Source organism: Pipistrellus kuhlii, unplaced genomic scaffold, assembly GCF_014108245.1.
Source record: "Pipistrellus kuhlii isolate mPipKuh1 unplaced genomic scaffold, mPipKuh1.p scaffold_m20_p_4, whole genome shotgun sequence".
NCBI classification, from domain to species: Eukaryota; Metazoa; Chordata; class Mammalia; order Chiroptera; family Vespertilionidae; genus Pipistrellus; species Pipistrellus kuhlii.
In genome coordinates, this window is record NW_023425540.1 from 30507287 (window position 1) to 30526775 (window position 19489).

The 19489-nt window shown below is 39.5% G+C and overlaps 1 protein-coding gene, 1 non-coding gene and 1 pseudogene across 18 annotated transcripts in view; 1 reads left to right on the forward strand and 2 right to left on the reverse strand.

The window, feature by feature from the left end:
- Positions 1-254: 254 nt before the first annotated feature.
- Positions 255-19489, forward strand: part of ERBIN (erbb2 interacting protein) — a 95155-nt gene continuing 75920 nt past the window's right edge. For 15 of the 17 annotated variants that reach the window (XM_036410741.2, XM_036410748.2, XM_036410744.2 and 12 more), the window contains exon 1: positions 646-733. The gene's annotated coding sequence lies outside the window, so the exon portion shown is untranslated. Of the gene's footprint in view, positions 734-19489 lie in introns of all 17 variants that reach the window. The other 2 variants (XM_036410738.2, XM_036410739.2) reach the window with 2 other exon arrangements.
- On the reverse strand, positions 7621-18727 carry LOC118703060 (annotated as a pseudogene).
- LOC118704081 lies at positions 17427-17531 on the reverse strand. Its single transcript, XR_004983293.1, has one exon. It is a non-coding gene; the product is annotated as a U6 spliceosomal RNA (small nuclear RNA).

The following is a 19489-nucleotide window of genomic DNA, read 5'->3' on the forward strand; positions in this document are numbered from 1 at the left end:
GGGAGCGGGACTAGAGAGCGAGTGGTGGGGAAGGCGGGGCGGGCCGCACGGGAGGACGATCGGGCGGCCCGACAGACGGCCCCTCGGCCCCTCGGCCCCGCGCGGCGGCGGCGGCGCGGCGAAGGGCGCGGCAGGCGCGGTGGAGACAATAACCCCGCCGCCCGGCTGCTCCGGGGACGGCGCGGAGCAGGAGGCGGCGGCCTAGCGCGGCCGCGATCCCCCCGCCGCGGCGTCCGTGCCCCCCGCCGCCGGGCCCCGCCGCCGCCGCCGCCGCCGCCGGGAGAGCGGGGCGCGCCGGGCGCCCGGGCCGAGGCCGCCGCCGCCCCCTCCCCGCGCGGCGCGGGTTTTCCGGGTTCCCCCAGACCGAGCAGGATCCCGCCGCTCGCGCGCCGAGGCCGGAAGTGAGTTTCGCACGGTAATTCCGGGTGGTGTCACGAGTGAAAAGTTTTTTGGTTTTTTTTGGTTTTTATTTTCCGGCGGAGATCGTCGTCGGGGCTGGGAAACTCCTGCAAAAGTCGAGGACCGGACGCCAGCCCCTTTCCCAGCCCCCGCCCCGCCGCCGCCGCAGCAGCCCGCGCTCCCGACCGACCGACCGACCGCGGGAGGCCGCCCGCCCGCATCCGCTCCCCGCGCCCGAGAGGCCCGGCCGCGGCCCGGGCGGCGGCGGCGGCGGAGGAAGTCATGTCTGGCGGAGCCCGGAGAGAGCCGCCCCGCGACGCCGTCCGGCCGAGAGGTAACTGGCGGGGAAGTGTGTGCGAGCCTCACCGCTCCGGGCAGGAGAGAGCGATGGCTCTTACTTTTCCTCCCCAGGCTGTCCTCGTCTCTCCTTCGCTGTGGTCGAACTGGGTAGTGTTTTAGGTGCTAAAGAGGATAATGGGTGTCCCCCCCCCCCCATCCCACCCCCACCCAGATCCCATCCCCACCCCCGGCCACCTCCACCTCCACCTTCACCTCCTCCACCATCTGGACTCCAGGATCTCAGCAGAGGTCGCCTAAGAATGCGGTGGGACGAAAACTTGCAGGCAATGGGAAGAAAGGCTGCCTTTGTTCGGCGCTAGGTCCAGAAGTTGCACTTTTCCGGAATACATACACAGGGCACATACGTATTTTTTTTTTTTTTTTAATTTGTTAAGTTGCTGAGCCTGGCGCCTTCTGCTGCGGGAGAAAGTTAGGTAGGCGGCTGGCTGCAGCCAGGGCTTGGCTGCTGGTGAGATGGCTGCCGCGTTTGTTCATGGTGTGACCGATTATCTGGCGTTTGCGTTGTATCCTACATACTAGTTTTTTTTTCTTTGTTTTTTTTTTGTTAGTTCTAATCCTTATACATATGTCCCATTGGGTTTTTATAAGTAAACAGACAAAGCCATTCTTAGCTGTTTTTTCTAGATAGGTAACATATTTCTTCCTGATTCTGGTTCCTTTCAGGCATTCAGAACCTTGTAATAATCGTTCGGTTAATTAATGGAAAGCAGTGTCTGCTGGATTTTTCTGTGTAATTGACTTAGTGGGGGGGGAAAGGAAGGAGTAGTGTTATGGATAAAGAGAGTTATACTAAAAAAAGAAGAACTCTTGTAAAGTGGGTGGGTTTGTTAGGACTTCTCTGCAGCTGAGAACAACATACAGGAAGGGAAGTTAAGACGTTTGAAATGATTTCCCTGGGAATCCTGCTGGCCGGTCAACAGCTGTGCTTTGGTAATGGCACAGTGTTTACATTTTTGTGTTCAACCTAAAGAACTGACGGAGAGGCGCCCTACTCTGGGGGCAGGAGTCAGTGAAGCCTGGGAGACATTCCACCAGTCAGAGCTACAAACACTTCTGCACCAGTGGGCGGTCTTCACCCATCCAACTAGTTTTGGTCGCAGCAAACACCGAGTGTTTCTTCAGTGGGATCTTTTAAAGTTTATCTCCCCCCTATCACTCCCCCCCACTTTTGAGGTAAAAGGAGGTGAAAGATAATACGGTGCCTTTAATTAGTTATTCTATAAATGTGATATCCTGTGGGTACGTATATCTTAAGTATACATTGTTTGGTTTGTCCATGCTTCCCCAAGAAAAACTGTTGGCTTAAGTTCAAAGAAAAGAAAAGGTAGGTCTTAAAGTGCAGGGTCAAATTATTTCACTGCTTGTCCTTTGTTATTTAGTAAGTACATTTCAGAATGGAATTCTTTTTAACTGTTTGTTAGTGTATATTTTTATTTTTTCCCCCCTCAGAGCTTAGTTTCTGGGGGGGGAAAAATTTCTTTTTAAGTTGGTAAGATTTGGGAGCCACCCAGAAATTCCTTTAAGCCAAAGTAGCCTTATCAAGGAATTTAAGTGCATAACTGGTCTACTTTATGATTTTGGAACATATCCGTAGGCAGGGAAAGGTTATTCTTGGGCACCTGAAAGAGTGGAACAGAATAGATGGCATTGAACCCCAGTTTCCTTATATGGCCTATTGTTGGCCTCCGAGCAACAAAGCCTTAATGGAGCAAGTCTTTTATAGAGAATTATCACTTTCCGAAGATGTTTCTCTGCACTAAGTAAATTTTACATATGAAAAGTATTGCAGCACTCAAAGCAGAGACACGTTTTTTGGAAGCGAGATATTAATCGTTGTAGTTGCCATGAATGCCTCCCAGTCCCTCCCCCTGAAAGGAAAAATTTACTTTGTGGATTACTTACACTTTTGTTAGTTTAACACTGAATTAATGTAATGGATATTAGGCCTTTTATTATTGTCACAGTGTAAATATTTTCAAAGCCTTGTTTAAATGTGACAGTGGTTTGCAAAAAAATTTAAAAAGGTGATAGAATATTTCAAAATGACTTTAAATTTTGGATATTCTTAGTATTTGTGTGGGTTTTCTTAGGGTAAATAGTCAGATCTAGAGTATTTCCAGTATTTGCTTATATTGCATAAAATTACATGTAATAGAACTGTTTTTTGAAGGTGCTAGTTTTCAATAGTGATAAACTTAATCCTTCAAGTAATTAATTCAAATATGATGTCAGTCAACTGTTTGAGAAAACTGTAGCAAATTTCTCATGTATTTTTCTAGCTTACATGAAAAACAACATTTTATTGTATGTAATAACTATACACATTTTACATTTATCATCAGTAAGTCTCTAAAATTCAGCTACTTTAGAAATATTGGTGCTGAGCTCTTGATAGTAAAGAATATCATACTTCAATAAACCCATTTTAACTTTTCAGAAAATTAGATGAATATTTAGGCACTTATCTTAAGTAATTGCTTATAGATAACGTTTTTTAGAGTTTTACTGGTTTTGGATGGCAAAGCACTTTTTTATGTAATTGTTACTTATCTAGAATTTTTTAACATGTTTCTTGCTTTTGACTTTCCCATCCATTTCTGTTACATGCTTTGTTTTTTTCTGGGAACACTGGATAAAAGCCCTAAAGATTTCCTTTTCTGACAACATATTGTTCACAATAGGTTATTCCGTTTTTGAGTGCATATTATTTGCTCTTAAATAGAAAATGTGTACATGAATTGTTGCTCTGTTATATTTGCTTTTGCATTTTCTAAGGAAATAAGCCCAGCACTTCTGCTTTTCACTAATCTGATTTATTCCACATTATTTGCTTTTTTTTTTTTTTTCTTGGTGCCTATCATCACTAATTATTGAACCATACTACATTCATGTTTTGGTATACCTTTCAGCTGTCTCTATCTTATGTTTCCTTCTTGTAAAAAAAAAAAAAATCTTTTCCACTTTTTTTTTTTTTTCTAATTCCTTTAGTTTCCTATTTTTAGTTAGCTTCATTTACTTCTTCTATTTTAGCTTTATTTACTTCCCCTATTTTCTCTATGTTCAGCTGATGTTTCTTAATTATATTTTGTCCTTCCCCTCTTCTAAACTTTATTAGTCCATGTTTATTACCTAAAAAAAAATGTTTAAAACAGGAGTAGATAAAGTTTATTTTGTCAGCCCTGGGTAATTCTGAATATCCCATTTGCAGTCCAACTCAGTTTATATACCAGTATTTTAATACGGTATTTATTAATATGTTTTGCTTTTATTTGTACTTTTGCTAAGATCAGGTTGTTAAGACACCACAACTACCTATCCTTATTTTATATGTTTGGCCTCTTAAAACACACAAACTTTTTATCTCTGTACCTACCTTCTGCATTTTGTTCTTTATCTTCCAGTCTTATCTCTCAAAGTTAGATGTCTTCTGTCAGTGTTCCTAAAATTTGAAATTGCCTTTCTTTGTCTGTTTTTATGAAACAAGTACAGTGAATTTTGTTCCAAGTGCCATTGGATGAAGAAGGCCTTGCCAGGCTTTATAAATAAATGATAGCATGTAAGACAATAAAAAAGTTAATAAAAGAAGAACCTACTTACATGGAGGTTATTTCTATGACTTTAGGTAGAGGATGTAGTAGAAAAACTAGAAAATAAAAAGACATCTAAGAAATCAAAACAGGCCTAATGAAGTCTGAGGACTTCATTCACAAGGCCATCCTTATGCAGAGCCCATTTAATTTTGTACACAGTTAGTGTTTCCTGCCTTTTTGGTGTACCAGATGAGGTGAGGAGGCAGTTTGACAGCATCATAAAGTAAAAAAGACTGAAAAGCATCAAAAAGGAACAAAGCCTGAAAACTTTGAAAACAAGGTAGTCTTGGACAACTTGCTTTGGAACAGAGTGCTATATGTATTTCATTTGTCCTTAAAAGGAGACACTATTATAGCATAGTATAATTAGAAGGAAATAGCCCTAAGGTCTTGGGATCTCCTTATATTCTTTCAAATTACTGAGAAACACAAAGTTTTGGTTTATGTGGGTTATATTATATTTCCCGTATTAGAAATGTTAAAATTTGAATTTAAAATAACAATAAACTATGCATAACACTATCTTAAAAATAACTATTTTTCAAAACAAATTTTAAGCAAAAAGTGTGGCATTGTTATATATTTCTGCAAGGCCCTTATGCATGGTTGATTAGAAAACAGCTTGATTTGTCATATTCACTTGTACATTCAATCTTGCAGTATGTTTTGGTTGAAATATATGAAGAAAATCCAACATTATACATATAGTGTTTGAAAAGAAGAGGAGTGTTTTCATAGCCTTTTTAGGTGATTGAGGGTATTCTTTGATACCATTCCAAAATTTGACCAAATGGTATTTTAAAGGGTAGCTGCAATGTCAAATCTCAAACTATATCAATGAATTCTTCATTTCTTGTTAATTGAAAATTTATTGTTTTTCTTGCATTTTGAATCTTTCACCTGCTCATGGTTTAACACACCATGTATTGGTAGTTTGAGAAGTCCTGCTTCATTGAATTACACATTTCCCCCCAAATGTTGACACATCATTGCGCATTAACAAACAAACAAAATGTTAATATCACCATTAATCTCATCAGAAAGTCTTTAATTTTGGGAAGCTCACAAGCTCAAATTTTTTATAATTCTAAATTTTAACTTGGAAAATTAAGTACTAATCATTGGTAGCAAACATGTTAGTTTTGCAAGCTGTTTATTTTTGAGAAGATGTCTGTCAAAGAACAGTAGGGTAATTTTCTATTTGTTCTTTGGTCAAATGATGTTCCACGAAAAAGTTAATTTCACTCATAATTCAAAGTAATTATACAAGAGCTTTAAAGAAAAACATGTATTAAAGTGTTGAGATTTAATAAAAAAATTAATGTTCTTTTTAATTTTTACTTTATCTTAATTTTAGAGTGAGAGAAAGGGAGAGGGATAGATAATGAGCCCGAAACCCAGGCATGTGCCCTGGCTGGGAATAGAACTGGTGACCTCTTGGTTCATGGATCGCACTCAACCACTGAGCCACAGTGGCCAGACCGTTAGAGATATTCTTAGATGAAATGGCTTTTAAAAATATATCTGGGAGTATGTAGTGTGGTATTAATATGGCTTGGTACCACAGCTTATTGTGTGTGCTAAGGCGCTAGCATTTTTTTACCCACAATTTATTTTGCAGGGTACCTATGTGCCCTGACGGTAATCGAACCTATAACCCATTATTATATGGGCGACACGGAACGAAGAGGCAGAGAAACGTAGATGTAAGAGAGAAACATCAGTTGATTGCTTCTCGTATATGCCCTGAAACGTAGGTATGTGCCCTGACCGGTAATTGAACCTAGAACCCATTATTATATTGATAGCAATATAAGAATTGCTATCAATATAATAATGGGAAGGGACAAATGATTTAGTATTATTATGAAAATAGTTTGACCTTGAAGACTACTTGAAAGTGTCTCAAACTTTCAGGGCCCTTAGACAACACTTAGAGAAATAGGTGGATATTGGGATTTATGGAGCTTTCATTACTCTTTTCCCCCCCCCTCCCGCCCCCCCAATTCTGATGTCAGGGAGTATCTTGAGGCTTGATATTTTAGCTCATTAATTTGGTCTTCAGTTCTTTTAAATTATTTTCTTATTTTTCTGGGGGTGGGCAGATAAGAGTTGCTAAGAGCTCTTTGCTTTTTTATAGGAGTTAATATTTTTACATTTTCTCTATTAACAGTATAGGAAATTTGAAAATTTGATCTTATTGTACTTAGTATACCTATCACGCTTTGGTTTTTCCTCAGATGTTAGATTGTGTTGTGGTGGTGGTGCAAGTTTCATGTTATGGTCCAGACTATACCATATTGGTTATTTAAGTATATTTCCACCACCTAAGTGAATCCCTATTCTTTTGGCTTTGGTTTATTTAGCTAACGGTATTTGGGTTCCTTGTCCTCTTAACACGTTTCTTGTCCCTCAGGACATAATATTCTCCTGTTTTCACAGTTATACTCCCCAAATTTCTCTACCTACAGTATAGAGAGCTGTGGTGGAGGCCTTAAACATGGCAGCTATTCTGTGGTTTTTACTGCCTGGCTGACTACCCGGGACACACTGCTCCTAATCCTCGTTAAGAAAACTTACCTTTCTTTTGGAGATCCCACTTTATGCTTGTTTTATGTATCTGGTTCCTCAGATGTGTTGTGCTTTATTATCATCCCCCTCTCCCCAGCCCCCAATTCATTTTGTATTAGCTAACCCAGTGGTTGGCAAATTGCTGCTCGAGAGCCACATGAAGCTCTTTGGCCCCTTGAGTGTGGCTCTTCCACAAAATACCACGGCCTGGGCGAGTCTATTTTGAAGAAGTGGCGTTAGAAGTTTATGTTTAAAAAATTTGGCTTTCAAAAGAAATTTCAATCATGTACTGTTGATATTTGGCTCTGTTGGATCTAACCAATTCCTTTCTGTTCTCATCTGTGGATATACCACTCCCAGGATTTTAGTACTGCTATAATTTTTTTTTTGGTAATTCTTTTTTTCATATTTTAAAGTTTGGAGCAATAACATATAGGAAAGTTGGAAGCATAGAACAAAGAACATTTTTGTTCCTGAACTACTTGACAATAAGTTGTCCACAAGAAACATCGTTAACCCCCCAATACTTTATTTACTACAGTAAATAAGGGCGTTCTCATACAGAATTACTTCGTAACAATCAGAATTAGGAAGTTAATAAAGAATGCATAGATTTCACCAGTTGTGTCCCATTCTTTTAGAGCAAAAGGATCCAGTTTAGAACCATGCATTACATTTAGCTGTCATGTTTCTTTAATCTTTAGTCTGGAACAATTTCTGCATTTACTTCCAGGGTCTTGACACTTTTGAAGATTACAGATCAAGTTATTTTGTAGACTATCCCTAAATTTGCACTTCCCTGATATTCTTATGAGTATATCTTTGATTACGTTTCATGACTAGATTTGTAATAGATCTTTGACACGGTTATCCTGGAAGTGGTACTGCATCCTTCTCTTTGCATCTTACTAGGTTGTAAGTAGTTCCAGCTGTCCACTGCTGTATTCATTGATTATGTGTGTAAGGGTTATAACTGCTAGACATCTATCTGAAGGTAATCTCAACTCATTTGTAATTAGATATTTTAGGGTAGTTTTTTTTTAAAACTGCAAACATTTTCTTTCTCACTATATTTTTAGTTTATTCACTTGCTTACACATTTATTTACCTACTAGAGGCCTGATGCATGAAATTCATGTATGGGTAGGGTCACTAGGCATGGCTGGCGATCAGGGTGGATTGGGGCCTTCTGGCTGCTGGCCAGGGCCTTCCTTCGTTCCGTGTCGCCCCCTGGTGATCAGCACATTATCATAGCAAGCGATCAAACTCCTGGTTTCTTGGTCAAACTCCTGAGGGGACACTTTGACATTAGCCATATATATGATTGGGTTGTACTCCATTATCTTTTTTTTTAATCCTCACCCAAGAATATGTTTTTATTGATTCTTTTTGTTTGTTTGTTTTTGAGAGAGAGAGAGGCAGAGAAGGGGAAGAGTGAGGGGGAGAGGCAGAGAAGAGGTGGGGGAGAGAGAGAAAGGGGGGGGGGTTGGAAGGGGAAAAGAGGCAGAGAAACATAGATGTAAGAGAGAAACATCAATTGATTGCTTCTCGTATATGCCCTGAAACCTAGGTATGTGCCCTGACCGGTAATCGAACCTATAACCCTTTGTTTTATGGGACAACACTCCAACCAGCTGAGCCACCCCGGCCAGGGCTCCATTATCATTTATTTTGATTAATTGTTCAAGAATCAGTACTTTTGTCCACATGGATAAGTTTCTTATGAAGATAATGTTGGAGCTCCATTTTAGTGTGAGTACAGTAATTTTGATGCAGCTGTATTTTTCCATATTAAAGTTACGTAGTTTGCATAATCCCAAAGTTTGGACCATGTGTCTATCCTCCTGAGAATGATGTCCTTGGAATGTCAAACCTTAAGAGGAATTCTACTAGTATTGTAGAACCTTTGTGTATCTGGTGGTGGGATGTGGAGGGTAGGTTGTTTTTGTTTGTATTAGCTAGCAATAAACCCGTAATCTAAAAATGAATCTCCTTGACAAGGCTAACAGAAAAATATTTGACTTCCCTATCCCTGAAGATTTTGGAACTGGTTTAAGAGGCATACTGGGATATCTTTTTGTGACTAGAATAGACTTACTCTCAGTTTTCTAGGAAAAGATAAGGATCCTGGCTGCAGCAAATGGATTCTTTGGGTGCCCTATTAATCTCTGGAGACTTAAAAAGCTTTAGTTAATTGTTCTGAGGCTAACTGCAGAATAGCAGAGACTGTGGATAGTAGATACAGTTAGATTTGTTAGATACCTGATATATCAGCATAGTGTCGTATTTGCTCTTTCTTTTGAAAACTTTGGGAGTCATCTTCGTTTTCTGCCTAACCTCCTTATTAAAATTAATACTATTTCTAGCAAGTCTATCTTTTAAGTATTTATGGAGTGAGATACTTTAAGGTAGGCTAGGAAGGCTGGATATGGTACAAGCAGTGAGAAGCTTTTGGTAGGTAAAGGGCTAAAACAATTACCTTAATTTTTTTCTGATTTTAAAAATTCAAATACAGAATTTACAGAAGATGAAAAGTCTCCATAATCCCATTTCCCAGAGATACTCTTGTTAGTGTGTTTTGTATTTTTGGATATTTATGTGCATTACAGCATAACTGTGCGCATGTATATATATGTACATTTTTAAGTATCTTTAAAAATGGGAGATTTATATATAAGGGAATTTAGTGTGTGTGTGTGTGTGTGTGTGTGTGTTAGCATTAGGATTGTTTCTAGGTTATTATGACAAAGCTGCACAGAATATGGGTTTATTTTTTAAATATAATTTTTATTGATTTCAGAGAGGAAGGGAGAGGGAGAGAGAGATTGAAACAACTGGGATCAGAGAGAATCATAGATTGGCTGCCTTCTGCATGCCCCCTGCTGGGGATAAAGCCCACAAACTGGGCATATACCCTGCTCGGGAATCGAACCCTGACCTCCTGGTTCATAGGTCTATCCTCAACTACTGAGCCATGCATACTCACAACTATAAACCTACCCGTAGACATGAGAATGGCTTCTTGACTTTTGTGGTTCCTTAACTGTTTTTTTTTCTTTCTTTCTTTGAAAAAAACAACCCATACTAATTGTAAACATTTTTCTTGAACTGCTTAGTATTTAATGTGATGCACAATAATTATGTATATCATTAACAGTTTTTTTGGTCTTTTATTTGATTATAATAGTAAATTCTAGTTATATAGTTTATATAGCTAATAAATATTTCCCAAGAAATCTTTGCCACTACTTACACCCTAGGACTTGTTTTTGTTAATTTTCATGTTTCACTGACCTTGGTATTGTCCTTAATTGTAATATATTTAATAGATGATTTAGTATAAATGAAAAATATATTCTCCAGAATGCTAATATTTTCTTCATGTTTAGTTGGTTTTATCACTGAAAGTGACTTAGAAATAGTCTGTTCACATAACCTCCTTCCTTTTCTTTTTAATTATCAGAAGAGGAAACTATTGGCCCAGAAGAGGAAGTGAAATCTTAGAGGTCATCTAGTTTGTTAGTGATATAAATGAGATTAGAAAAATAAATTCAGGTTTCCTAATTATTGGTTTTCCTCTCCTATCAGCATTTTCCTAAGTATGTTATGAAGTGTACAGTTTCTTTGGAATAGCTCTGTTTTTTATGTGCCAAATGTTCACTTTTATTTTACTTTATTTTGTACCTCCTTTCAGTTCACTTCTCCTGTCCCCCAGCTTCATTGAGATATAATTGACATATAATATTGTGTAAGTTTAATGTTTATAACATATTGATTTGGTGTACTTTGCAATATGACTACCACCATTGAGTTAGGTATCCCCTCTTATTCCACTGTGTCGCATAATTGCCTTTTCTTTTTTTGTGGTGAGAATATTTAAGATCAATCTGTTAGCCACTGTCAGGTATTGTGAACTGTATTTGATCCCCAGAAATATAATTTGTTTTTTTCTTTCACAACTATACTTCTAACTGGAAGCTTAGAATAGCACTATTTTCCAAATGCTTTCAATAGATGTTGTTAAAAAAAAAAAAGTTTTGAGTACATAAATAAGGAAATCTTGTGTTAATATACTTTTTTCCCTCTTTGGCAGATGTCAGTTCTTCATAGATGATTGTTTTAAATTTTAGAAATAACTAGAATAACATCTCAATTTACAAAAAAATGTTAGCATCAATATTTGAGCCAAAAAGTTCTATGAAGCCCTGGCAGGGTAGCATTGTCCCTGATATCCCAGGTGTGGGTTCAATCCCAGTCAGGCCACAATACAAGAATTAACCAGTGAATACATAAATAAGTGGAACAAGAGATTGATGTTTCTCTCTCCCCCTTCCTCTCTCAAATCAATAAATTAAAAAAAAACAAACGCATAAGACTTATCCTAAAGCAGTATGTAATTTATAATTTTAGGTTTTAAAATATATACTTTATTTTTAATAGTTGCATCTTCATAGGAAAATTGAGAAAGTATAGAGTTCCTATAAACTTCACTGCCCCCATTTTTCCTGTTAATTTACATATTTGTTATAATTGGGGAACATTTATTGGTACATTATTAACTCACATTACAATATTAACTCACATTATATTACATTTCCTTTAGGGTTTACTATTTGTGATAAAATGTGTAATGACATGTATCCACCATTGTTGGCTAGAATAATAACTATTCAGTGGTGGTAAATGTGTGGATGAATGAAATTAAAGGAGGAGAGGGAGGAATTGGAAATACTTTGTTATAAGGTATTTGAACTATTTGAGAAAATCAAATTGCTTTTTTACTGGCACATATTCAGAAGTAATGTAAAATCGATGTTCAAGTTACCTATATCGAATCTTTGGAAACTAATTTTTAAAGAGATGATAAACTTTTGATAATTTGCATTAACAATTTCTGGAAAATTTAAATGTCTTGTTTTATATCTGAGAAACAGGCAGAAGTGTAAGCATTCTCTTCTCTGATTTTTTAGTTATTGTTCTACTCATCCATCAAGTCCAACTCAAGTACCATTGTTTCCACTGAAGCTTTTCCAGATATTTAAGAAGTTTTCCCTTCTTTGGAGTTATAACTTAAAATCGTTTCCCCCCCATTTTTTTCTTACTTATTGAATTTATTGACATTAGTTAATTAAATCATATAGGTTTCAGGTGTACAATTCTATAATACATCATATATTTAGTATTTGTGTTCACCATCCCAAGTCAAGTCTCCTTCCATCACCATCTATACCTCCCTATAACCCCTCCCCCCATCCTGTTTTTCCTCTGGTAATCACTATACTGTTGTCTGTGTTTATGAGGTGGGTTTTTGTTTTGTTGTTGTTGTTGTTGTTGTGTTTGTGTGTGTGTGTGTGTGTGTATGTGTGTGTGCATGTGTGTGTGTGTCTGCACGAGTCTGTGTTTGCTTGAACACTTAACATAAATTTTACTTTGTTAATTTTTATGTTTCCACTTGGGTGGTATTAAGTACACCTTGTGCCAGTCAACACCATTCATCTTTAGAACTCTGCATCTTGTAGAACTGCAAATTTTTACAAGTTAAACAATAGCTTCCCATTACTTTCTTCCTCTCAGCTGCTAGCACCCACTATTCTTTCTCTCCATATGATTGTGATTACTGAAGTGCCTCATATAAATGGAATCATAAAATATTTGTCTTTTTAGACCTGGCTTATTTTACTTAATGTCCTCAAAGTTCATCTGTGTCAAAATTTCCTTTTTAAGATTGAGTATTCCATTGAATATACCTTTTTTATTTTTATTTTTTGCTTAATTCATCTGCTGAGGACAGTTGGTTTGTTTCCATGTTTTAGTTCTTGCTTAGCATCACTTTGAATATTTCTTGCCACTCCCTTCTGGCCTGCAAAGTTTCTGTTGAGAAATCAGTTGTCAGTGTTATAGGAGCTCCCATATAGGTAACTAACTGCTTTTTTTCTTGCTGCTCATAACATTCTCTTTTTGTCTTTAACATTTGGTATTTTGATTATGATGTGCCTTGATGTGGGCCTTGTTTGAGACACTGTGCTTCCTGGACTTGTATGTCTATTTCTTTCACCAGGTTAGGGAAATTTTCTGTCATATTTTTCACATAGGCTTTCAAGTTCTTTCTCTCCCTTCTCCAATGTTGGTACTCTTGAAGTTGTCCCTATGATAATGAATGTTGGTACTCTTGAAGTTGTCACAGAAGCTCCTTATACTATCCTCATTTTTTGGAGTTCCTTTTCTTTCTAAGTTTTTTGTTTTTTGTTTTTTAAATTTTTAGAGCGAGAAAGGGAGAGGAAGAGAGAGAAACATAAATTTGAGATATTAATCGATTACCTACTGTATGCCTTCCACCAATCCCCCTAGGATTGAGCTCATAACCAGGGCACCTTTTAAATCAAAAGGTGTCACCTTTTGGTGCACAGGACAAGGCTCAACCAACTAAGCCATACCAGCCAGGGCTGGGTTCTTTTTTCTTTTTGCTGTTCTGATTGGATGTTTCTGCTCCTTATCTCTATCAAATATCTGATATGATCCTCTGCTTCACCTTCTTTACTGTTAATTCCCTGTAATGTATTCTTCATTTCTGACTGGTTCCTTTTTGTTTTTAGTTTTGTTTTTTAAGTTTTCTATTTCTTTGTTGAAGTCTCACTGAGTTCAACTACTGTTCCTCTGGTTTATTAAGCATCCTTGTAACCAGTGCTTTGAACTCTGTGTCTAGTAGATTGCTTGTCTCCATTTTATTTAGTTTTTTTTTTTGACTTTTATTTTTTTCTTTCATTTGAGACATGTTTCTTTGTCCCTCATTTTGGCAGCCTCCCTATATTTGATTTTAAGGAATTAGGTAGAGCTATAAAGTTTCCTGAGCTTGGTAGAGTAGCCTAAAGTAGTATGTGTTTCCTCCCCATTCACCTGAGTTGGACATTCCAGGTGTCCTTCTCCCTCATCCCCCCCATGTGCACTGTGTGTACCCCCCTGTTGTAGGTGACTGTGAAGCAAGGCCGGCTTGCCACTAGTGCTGGGCCTGAAGCTACTTATGATTGGTATGAGCATACCAAGGCAACATGCTGCTTGTTTGAGAGATTTTAGAAAAGTCTGAAGCATTCAAAGACGGCCCCTATACATGGAAAGGCCACTGGAAACTGCTTGGATGGGTCATCAAGTTGGGTTTGGCAACAGTGATAGCCAGGTTGATGGAGACTCAGTTAGGGCACCTGTCTACCAGCTCTGTGGGGAAGGGCTCAGGGAAGGAAAAAAAGAATAGCCCTCTGCCAGTACTTCTGTCTGGGAGAAATCTGCCTGTCCAACTCGCATCCTGGTGCCAGACAGTTCAGTTCTTCCCTGTATGTCTCTGGTTCCCTCTGGGAGCTGCAGCCTCCTTGCCTGGGCCCTTTAAAAGGAACATCTGGGACTCCAGCATCCCTTTGTCTCATTCACCCACAATCCCCACTGGTTTTAACAGCTAGAATTTATAGGGTCTCTTCTTCTTGGCACTGGAACTGAGGACTGGGAGGTCTGGTGTTGAGCTGGGACCCCTCACTCCTCTGGGGGCTTCTCTGCAGCCTAGATATCCCTTCAGATATTTATGTGGGTGTGGGACCAGCCCCTCCTACCAGCCCTGATGTGGCTGCCCCTTTATATCCTTAGTTGTAGAACTTCCTGAACAGAAATGGTGGTTCTACATGATGGTGGTTCTACAGTTGTAATTCTGATGTGGTGTGGGAGGATTCCAGTATTGCGTTTACTCTACACCATCATCTTGACTGGAAGCCCCCTTTCATTCTTTTAATGAGTTTTTTACAGAGCAAGATGTTTCATTTTATAAGGTCCAATTAATTGGGATTTTAAAAAAAATTTTTTTACATTTTCTATTAAATTATTATCTGTGTACATATTTTAACATTGCCCCCCCCCCCCATACATACCCTCCCTCCCCAGAGTTTTGTATCCATTGGTTGTACTTATATGCATGTATACATGGGATTTTTTTTTTTATTGTGCTGTTTTTAAATATAAGATGCTTTCCTTATCTCTGTATTCTGAAAATTTTCTCCTATAAATTTTTCTGAAAGTCTTAAAGTTTTACATTTATTTTTCTTGTCGTCAATATATTAAAGAGACACCCATAAATTTCAAGAAATGCTTAATTTCTGATACTCAGTTTTAAGTTTGGGAACATGACTTTTGGTTGATGTTAATCTTCATCTGAGGATTATTTTTCCATTACTTTTCGGGGGGTGGGAGGAGAGAGAGAGAGAGAGAGAGAGAGAGAGAGAGAGAGAGAGAGAGAGAGAGGGGGAGGGAGGGAGGGAGAGAGAGAGAAAGACATCTATGTGAGGCAACCATACGAGAGAGAGAGAGAGAGAGAGAGAGAGAGAGAGAAAGAAAGACATCTATGTGAGGCAGACATACTGAGAGAGAGAGAGAGAGAGAGAGAGAGAGAGAGAGAGAGAAAGAAAGAAAGACATCTATGTGAGGCAGACATACTGACTGGTTGCCTCTAGTATGCATCCAGACAGGGGGAAGGGAGTAAACCTGCAACCCAGTTATGTGCCCTTGACTGGGAATCAAACCCAAGACTCTTCATGCATAGGACTAGTGCTCTAACCACTTAGAAACACTGGCCAGGGCAGTACATGACTTTTAAACTACAATTAAAGCTATTTATAATTGTTATACTACCAGCATTCAATCACAATTACTTTGAAGCACAAGTTAAATAGTTTAAAGCAGTGGTTGCCAACCTTTTGGACCTCACTGACCACAAAGTGGTCTGCGGACCACCGGTTGGCAACTGTTGGTTTAAAGTAAACCTGTAACATAACCTAAAAAAAATCTTCATGTCTTGGACATGCAAATTGTCCATGTAAAGTATCATCACTCTTAACTTCTAAGTTAGCCTGTGTGGAAGTCACTACTCTGAGGCTTATCATGTTGCAAAGAGAAGGTAAAAATGTAACCAAGGACTGATACAGTTACTATATTTTTTAAAAGATGGCATGGAGAAGGGATTCATAGGTGAAATTCTACAAGTGCAAGTCCTCAAGAAGCAGCTTATTACGATAAACCCCTTCTTTTGAAAGGTATCATTTCTATCACTGATACCCCAGGGTAAATTATATGCCATGCCATCTTCAAATAACAGTTGAGGCAATAGAATAAATGCAGAAGTATCACAATAAATCCCACTTAATGCAACTACACAGACTAACACTTCTCTACAAATTAAGTTCTGTGTCTTCTGACTGCCAATTAAATTAAGGGTTATAGACCAAAGTCTATTCATATACCTAGCATTTCAGTAAGCTATTCCATGTACATAGTCACCCCTAACTGCCTTCCCTTACAGGTTTGATTGCCCCCAACTGCGCTCCCTTGCAGGCCTTCCCAACTGCCCTCCCCTGCTGGCCTGATCGTCCATAACTGCCCTCCCCTGCTGGCCATCTTGTGGTGGCTATCTTGTGTCCACATGGAGGCAGCCATCTTTGACCACATGGGGGCAACCATCTTGTGTGTTGGAGTGATGATAAATTTGCATATTACTTTTATTAGATAGGATAGAGGCCTGGTACACGGGTGGAGGCTAGCTGGTTTGCCCTGAAAGGTGTCCTGGATCAGGGTGGGGGTTTCCTTAGGCTGTGGGGCAGCCTGGGTAAGGGGCCTGTGGTGGTTTGCAGGCCGACCATGCCCCTCTTTCCCCCCCTCCCCGGCAACCCAAGCGAAGGCTCTGGGATTTAGGATTTATTTATCTTCTATAATTTAAAATTTGTAGCCTTGAGCGGAGGCCAGGGCCAGCCAGGAAGTTTGGCTTCCTCCATCACCAGAACCCAAGCCTCCTGCTCATTCCGTGGCCGTAGCCATTTCTATTGGGATTTATTTATCTTCTGTAATTGAAACTTTGTAGCCTTGGACGGAGGCCTGAACTGGCCAGGGTGTGAAGGAAGCATGACTTCTTGCATTGCCAGGGATACCCAAGCCTCCTACTTGCTCCTGATTGGCTGGTGGGCATAGCTTGTTGGTGTGGCAGAGGTATGGTCAATTTGCATATTGTTCTTTTATTAGATAGGATTATGGTTCTTTTTAAAAAATATATATTTTATTGATTTTTTACAGACAGGAAGAGAGAGGGATAGTGTTAGAAACATCGATGAGAGAGAATCATCATTCAGTTGCTTCTTGCACACCCCTACTAGGGATGTGCCAGCAACCAAGGTACATGCCCTTGACCGGAGTCGAACCTGGGACCTTTCAATCCACAGGCTGATGCTTTTTTTTTTTGAGCCAAACCGGTTTCAGCAGGATTATAGTTCTTAACTCATTCACTACTGCATATAAGATGCCAACAGTGAGTTTTATTCACTGGCCCCTTTAAGAAGTCTGATACTGAACACCACTCCTCTGATAAATTGGCATGCCTTCATTTAGTATGCACTTGATGACTCTGTTTGACAATCAGACCTGGATGAGAGGTGATGACTGTGGTTTGGTTATCAAGAGCAGCTGTGGCTTTTTCTTTCTTTCTTTTTTAATATGGAACTCTTTACGAATTTGTGTGTCATCCTTGCACAGGGCCATGCTAATCTTCTCTGTATCGTTCCAATTTTGTATATGTGCTGCTGAAGCAAGCACAGCTATTAGCTTTTGAAAGGCACACAGTGCTTCCACCAGCTATATGTCCATACACACAGAAAGGTCATCTCCTTGTCTATGAAAACAGCATGACCCTTCTGATCTAAAACAGTGATAAAATTTCCTGGCTCTAGTCTTGGCTTTTGGTGTCCTTCATCATGGAATGTTACCTTCTGGTCATCTTTCATACCTTTGTCAAATGTAAACTTCTAGAATCTTCTTCTCTCCAACTGTCTTCCATCCATTGCAGCTTTTGCTTCTGTCTTCAGTACATCTGGCCTGGCATTCCATGGCACACAGACTGAATTTGCTAAAGGTCCCATCTGAGGAATTCTCATTTGCATCCCAGTATCTCTGAGATTGGGCCAGTACTCTAGTGCTCCTTTCTTCTCACCTGGGTCTTCACATGTGTTACAAATCATACTTGTTTGCTGAGCTAGTTTTCTGGTTGCACAATTATATAAATCTAAGGTTATTGAGAGCTGATGCTTCTTTTTATTTGCATCCTTCCTCCTCCTCTGAATATATCAAAGATGTCCGTGGGAGAGCCAGAACTGCCCCCTCTCCACCTTCTTTAATTGCCTGTTCTCCTCCTCTGTCACATAATTCCCTTTTCCTTGCATTAGAGGACACTTTTTTTTTTTAATATATTTTATTGATTTTTTACAGAGAGGAAGGGAGAGAGAGAGAGAGAGAGAGAGAGAGAGAGAGAGAGAGAGAGAGAGAGCGAGCGCTAGAAACATCGATGAGAGAGAAACATCGACCAGCTGCCTCTTGCACACCCCCTACTGGGGATGTGCCCGCAACTCAGGTACATGCCCTTGACCGGAATCGAACCTGGGACCTTTCCGCAGACCAACGCTCTACCTCTGAGCCAAACCGGTTTCGGCTAGAGGACACTTCTTAACCTAAGAAATCTATTTAAACTTCTCTCCTTCATTTGGATTCTTATCAGGTGGTACTTCAAGGCCAGCTTCCTGTAAGCCTTTTCAGTTCTTCTTGGGTGGCATTGGGTTTGCCTCCCAGAAAATCATAGTAAGTGGTTTCTTTTACCATTTTTGACAGGCAGTGAGCAGTCCATGGCCAGTGTAGGGGAGTGGGAAAGAGCCCATTGCTTTGTGAGCTTGGGCAGCTGTGCTCCCATTGAGCATTCTGGAAAGCTCCATGGACATTTTACATTCAAATCTGTGATCCATTTTGAGTTAAATTCCAAATAAGGGGAAAGATTTAGGTTAAGGTTCTTTATTTTTATTTATTTATTTATTTTGGCCTCTGGATATCCAGTTGTTTTAGCACTGTTTCTAAGAAAGGCTGCATTTTTCCTCTGTGGAACTGCCTGCATCTTTGTTGAAAATCATTTGGAAATATTTGCGTGGGTAGGCATTTTTTAAAATAAGGAAATGTACAAAATAGAAAGTAAAAATCACATGCAATTCCACCCCTCTGAGATAATGATAATCTTCAATCTATAATAATAAAAGCGTAATATGCTAATTAGACCGGAAGTCCTTCCGGATAACCTTCTGGACTAAACTGGGGCTTCAAGGGAAGCCTGGGTCCTGGGTGCTAGAAGGAAGCCATGCAGCAGCCAGGGGAAGGAAGGCCTACTCTTGCATGAACTTTGTGCATCAGGCCTCTAGTCTACTAATATTTTTTAAAATATATTTTATTGATTTTTCACAGAGTTGAAGGGAGAGGGATAGAGCACTAGAAACATTGATGAGAGAGAAACATCGACTAGCTGCCTCCTGCACACCCCCTACCTCGGGGATGTGCCTGCAACCAGTGTACATTCCCTTGACCAGAATCGAACCTGGGACCTTTCAGTCCGCAGACCGATGCTCCATCCACTGAGCCAAACCGGTTTTGGCGTCCAGTCTATTAATATTTTGTTGTATTTCTTTCTAGTCTTTCCTTAAGCCTGTGTGTATGCGCATAAGATGATATATTTTTTTGTT